This window comes from Blennius ocellaris, assembly GCF_963422515.1.
Source record: "Blennius ocellaris genome assembly, chromosome: 17".
Lineage (NCBI taxonomy): Eukaryota > Metazoa > Chordata > Actinopteri > Blenniiformes > Blenniidae > Blennius > Blennius ocellaris.
In genome coordinates, this window is record NC_137666.1 from 11,737,103 (window position 1) to 11,743,095 (window position 5,993).

Here is a 5,993-nt window from a genome sequence, read left to right on the forward strand (position 1 = left end):
AACAGTATTTAGCATTAAGGATTCCCATCCAACGAGGTCATTTTTAAAAAAAATTGGAGTTTGCTTGTTTTTGTTGTGGCTGAATAGATTTCCTCTGCGAATTTCTGGAATTTCGATTGATGACAAATAATTGTACGCTTCCTTCATAATTAAGCCCCCATCATTTCCCTGGTTCACCAAAACCGAAGTTTAAGTTGTTGTTTTTTTGCACACAAACTAAAATTGACAGGACTGACACTATGGTAAACAAATTTAGATTGAAAGCTGGAATTTTTTGATTTTTAAATTAAACGACTTATATCCACCAAAATTGCACGGTGTAATTTGTACTCGGGTATAACTAGAATTACATACAAGGAACAAATACTGATTGCAAATAAATAAAAATGCTCCTCAATTAAAGTAATGTGTTTTAATGCGTTGCTCACCCAACTTCCAAATCCCTAATGCTAAGTTTAGGGCTGCCCTACAAACCTACATCATACCTGCAGGACTCTCACGTGAGGTTGTTTACTTGCATTGTGGGAAATGTAGGCTTCTGTTTTTTGTTTTGTTTTTTTAACTCCAGCCAGTAAAAGTGATGAAACCGTGACATCAGCTGTGACCTTTTGTCTTCATCGGGTCTGTCCCATCCGAGTCCTTCGATCTAAAACTAAAAACAACAACAACAAAAAACCCAAGGATAACTCATTTGATTCGAATTCAACTCTCAGCTGCTTCTTTCTTCTTCTTTTCAGCAGGTTATGCTGCAGACCATAATTCAAATAGTAGTGTTGTGCCTTTAACCAAGCGTGCGTGCGCACATGCGTAAAGTATAGTAAATGGCGCATGGCATCTCCGTGCCTGCCTGCCTGCCTGCGCGCGCCGTCCTCTGCTGCTGCTGGGTCGCTGGTGATGCCGAAGCGGAGCGGGGCGCTCGTTACGTCTCTGCGTGCGGCTACAACCGCAGTAGCCGAGGCTGAAGTCGGATGAAACGGGCGAGGGGCTTGAGATACGATGATGGATGGTGCGAGCTGTTCCTCATCGGCCGGACAGCTGTAACGTCGGCGGGGACGCGCGTGGATTTATCAAAGGTGAGAGTGCGACTGTGAATCACGGAAGGAAATATCACCCCCCCCACCCCCCCCCCCCACCCCCTCCTCTCCATCCATCCATCCATCCACTCTCTCTCTTCTTATTCACCACTGTACCGCTCATCTTCTCAATCTGATGCTGCTGCTGCTGCCGATGAGGATGAGGATGATGATGATGATGAGGATGATGCTGTAAACGCAACCTGCGTGATTTTCCTCCGGTAAAGGCCAGTTCGCACTCTGCTTTAGAGAATGTGAAAAGATGCGGGATTGCTATTGTTTGTTAACCAGGGGAGAGAAAAAAAAAGCCATCACGACAAGAAAATTCCCATTTCGGAAATAAGGTAAATATGCAGTTAAAGCAGCAATATGGCTGCGTTTGTGCTGTACCGTCTCTTCAGAAGTGTGTGTTGTTTTTTTCTTTTTCTTGTTGTAAGTATTGCAGTGCAGCTCAGTGTGAGAATTAAGGCTGGTGGAAACCGAGAAGTGGATGATATCAGCGGCGGTGGAGATACTGCAGTAACAGTCCTTATGTTGACTCGCGTCAAACGATGTTGTCATTACCTCCAAACCGAAGGTGCGGTTACAGTAAAACGCACCTTTCCCGGGCCTCTAATCGTTCACACTTCAACTGGAAATGTTTTGACGTGTCAAATGTTACGAGCCTTTCATTTGTGTATGCGCAAATGAGTGCGTAACCCCCCCCCCCCCCCCCCAAAAAAAAAACAGCTATCCATCCTGACTCGTGTCACAGTGAGCAGACGGATTGTGGTCTGAATGTGCTCTGGCCAGTGATTTTCATTTTGTCATGAATTATTAAAAACTTGCCTCCTTATCTTACATAAAATGGTCAACTCATCCATTAAACTGTCGTTTGCTGTCAGGCACTGTTTACACCCCCCCATCCCCCCCCCTCTGAACACTGAGTGCCAGAGCTGGGACCCAGGGTGCCTACTCATGGATTTCTGCAGTTACTTCATGCTGAATATTTACAATGAACCATTGTGTTATTTTGCTGACATGTGCCTGCAGGTTCTCCCACTGCACACCAAGTATTTTTTTTAACTGTTTCCTTCCTGACTTACTATCCATAATAATTACAGTTTGATTGCTGTTCATATTCCAGTTGACGGTAAATTATATATATATATATATATATATATATATATATGCACACACACCAATGTTCTACAGCAAATTATGTTGTTGTCACTGCTGTTTGCGTTGAGACACGATGTCTTATTGCTATCTTGAAAAGCAGCCATTTCTGCTGGTTGTTAGATGAGTGTTCATTAGCACAGTGGAAGATGAGTCAGGCAGCTGTTCCCCCCCCCAAAAAAAAAAAAAAAAAATTAATTGGTGATTTTTCTGGATAAAAAGTAGTCCAAGACATTTTCTAAAGCCTCTCAAACAACAACCCTTATATTTTGGGCTTTTGGATTGGTCTGCTACGTACAAATATGTTGTTTTTGTTTCACCTTGATTGTTATAGTTATCATAGCCAGGAAAATAAATATATATATGCACACTGGGACATCCTCGCCTCACATCATGTTTTGATTAATAGCTTAAGAGGCCTTTCTTTATAGAGTTTGCATGTTCTCCTCGTGTGTGTGTGTGTGTGTGTGTGTGTGAGTGTGTGTACGTGTGTGTGTACGTGCACTATGTGAAGGTTCGTCAGTCTGTCCAGGGTTTACACTGCCTTCACCCATAGCGGGGATGAAACAGCAGAGATGGAGGGATCAGTTTACTTGTTATTAAAAGTAAAACTGAGGAGCAGTTCGCTTGATGAAAGGAGACGTTCTAGTGCCTGTAAGCAGCAATAACGACCCGGCAGCACCAGTCAAAGTTACAGGTTTGCGTCTGTAAGGAGACTCTGCGGATCAATGCCAGAGGATTGTCTTTAAAATGATCGTTGATTTAACTCAAATGCAGGAATAAATAGAGGAACCTTTGTCACACACAGACTTCCTGAGGCGAGTAGCAGAATCTTGGCTTCTTTGGTCATGCTCTGCTGATCAGCTGACCCACCCGCCCGCCCTCTTCTCGGTCAGTGAACGCACCCTGCGAACACACATGGGATCCAGGCATGTTTGCGGCGATCGGGTCCCTTTCGTCCGAGGCTCTCCCGGGGACGGCGAGCGCCCGTCACCCATTGGCCGGCCGTAATGTGCTCTGTGTCCGTCATCATTAAGTGGTTCCTTTGCAGCTCAGTTGGTGTCATTAGCCCACAGGATGCAGTCACTGCTGAGCGACATGTCATGGAGAATTATCATTTGCACAGACCACGGGCGCTTGAGTGCTGCCCAGCCGGCATCGCCAATATCTGTACAGGAGGAGAGGGAGGGAGGAAACAAAAGCACAAATTGAGAGTTAATGAAGAAGACAGTGACTGGAGGTGTTGATTACTTATATAAAAGTCAACTACATTTTGTCAGTGAGGAAAAGCTTATCTTGCGCAAGCACCAAGTCGAAAATTGTCCTCAATAACTCTTTGATATGTCGTTTCCTTCATAGGGTCGGTGTTCAGGGCTTCAATTTGTTTGACGCTCAATCAGTGGCAGGTAAGTGACTTTTAGAAAATACCACACCGAGTTGAGAGCATGCCTTCGCATGTCATATACAGTGTGCATGATAAGAGTTGTAGTACCGCGAAGCACAGAAAGATTGGTGAAAATGATTAGAAGCTAAGAATATAGGTTAAATTGATGGTTTAAAAACAACCAAATGTAATTTCTGCACATTAAAATGTCTTTTGTGTGATTAAAAAAAAAAAAAATGCCATCCACTCTGGAGAAATCACTCCTGCTGCTACATTAAAAACCCTGATGACGCTTCGCAGGAAGAAAGAAGTGAAGTGATGAAAGCTGTGTGAATGGGGATTTTCTTTCACAAGTATGATATAAAGCAAAACATTGATCTCCTCTTGAAAAAGCAAACAAAAACTCACACTCAACAAAGCCGACGCTGCTGCTCAAAGAGACATCAAGAAGCATAAAATGTCAGTGTTCAACAGCTGTAGCCTCTCAAAAGTGACAAACCTGACATTAGCGATTCGTTATTACCCTAATGAGCAACACTTTTTCTGTTATCTTTGGAGTTGAATTCACTCTAAATATGTTTCCTTTGCAGATTTTGAGAGAAAAGTTTATTCATCCCAGAGGGAAGTTCCTCATTCATATTTAGCAGGAACCTTCTCTGTCTTCTTGTGTATGTGCCAGATGTGAATAAACAGACTTTCTTACAATAGAGGAAAGTCACAGTGTAGAAGCAACCGGCAGATGCAGTCGGTGTAAATGTAAATATCACATAGCAATAAACAAATGGGTGCTGCTGTTAAAATTTCCAGCCCATTTGTTTGTGGTATTTAAACTGAAAATATGGAGAAAAAAGTGTTTCAGCACATAAAACTCGTCAACTGGCGAATCGTCATTTTTGGCCAATCTTTTACAGATGTGCACTCTGAAAATGATCAAATTTAAGGGCTTTCTCAGACAGAAATGGGGAATTGTGGTTGGTTTTAATGATTTTCAACAGATCTTTTCTTCTCAAACATAAGCAGCAAATTCATTCTTTTAATGCGTTTTAAAATCTTGAAATATCTATTAATAACTCTCTGGGACCAAAATTTTAAAATCTTCAAGTATTGTGAGAGAAAGATTTTAAATGGTGAAAAGCTATGCAGTTACAAAGATGATCTATGAATGGACCTTGTTAGATCTGATATGTAACAATGACCTGAAATCCCCAAATGTAATACTGTTCCTGGTCAATAATGGAACAAAAGTGCAGAGCCCGAAATGTAATTAAAAAAAGTGTAATAAAACTCCAGATGTAATAACTGTTGAATAATTAACAAGATGCTGGGCCCAAAGCCTAAAAAAGTTTTGCTGGTTCGTTATTACATCATAAGGCTGTCGATTTCTTTTTTTCTGGATTAAAGAGCATATTGCTTCAATGTATAGTATATTATCATAGCATGACCGCTACCTATTATAAACTGCTTTGTGAAGTTCAGATGTTATCAAAGCCATGATGCAATAAAATTGTTACGCTATTCGGGAAAACATGTTTTGCCTGCCTAATAATGTGATATTAAGAAGTTTTGACATTTTAGGCTCGGCATCTTTTTACATTTTCAACCAGTTATTACATTTCGGGCTTTAAAAAAAAAAAAAGTCAAACAATTTGGGTTGTTGTTACATTTTGAGTTGTTATTACCTTTCGGGCTCTAACAGGACTGTCAAAATAAACTCATTAATGCAGATTAATCCATCCACTGGGCATTTGATCCATGACAGTCAACCAAGTTGATATGGAAGACGCAAGCAAGAAGCATCCTGACCTGGCTCCTGGCCTATAATGCACACTCTGCAGGAGGGACTTTTCTTTTTCACCAAAGCACTTCCAGTTTAAAATACCACATTAACGTCAAGTACACGTTAGTCTGGGATTCTGCTGACTCTTCTCAGTTGCAGGCAACATTGTAAATAGGAAGTCATCAGCCCTCCTCTCGGACAATGTCAACTCAGCTGGCTGGAAAAGGAGTCAGGGCAACATTAATGTGGATAAATGTTTGTTTTGACAAAAGAGAGAAGTTTTATTTGTCAAGATGAACTGGTAAAGGTGTTTGTCCGTTCTCAGTCTTTAAGTGTATTTTATTGATTTATCACAGCGACACAACATTGTCAAATAAAACTCACACAGTAACACCAGTCTGCTTACTTTTATCCACAACATCGACATGTCACATTTTTTTTTTTTTCAGTTGCATGTATTCATAGAATACGTCCTGAATTTAAATCTTACCCAGTCCTTTTTTTTTCTTTCAATCTGAACATCTCTGGACAATAAGTGGAGCTGTTGCCTGTATTACCTTGCGTTAAGCGCGGCGTGCTCTTGTGTTTGATGTGCCCCAGA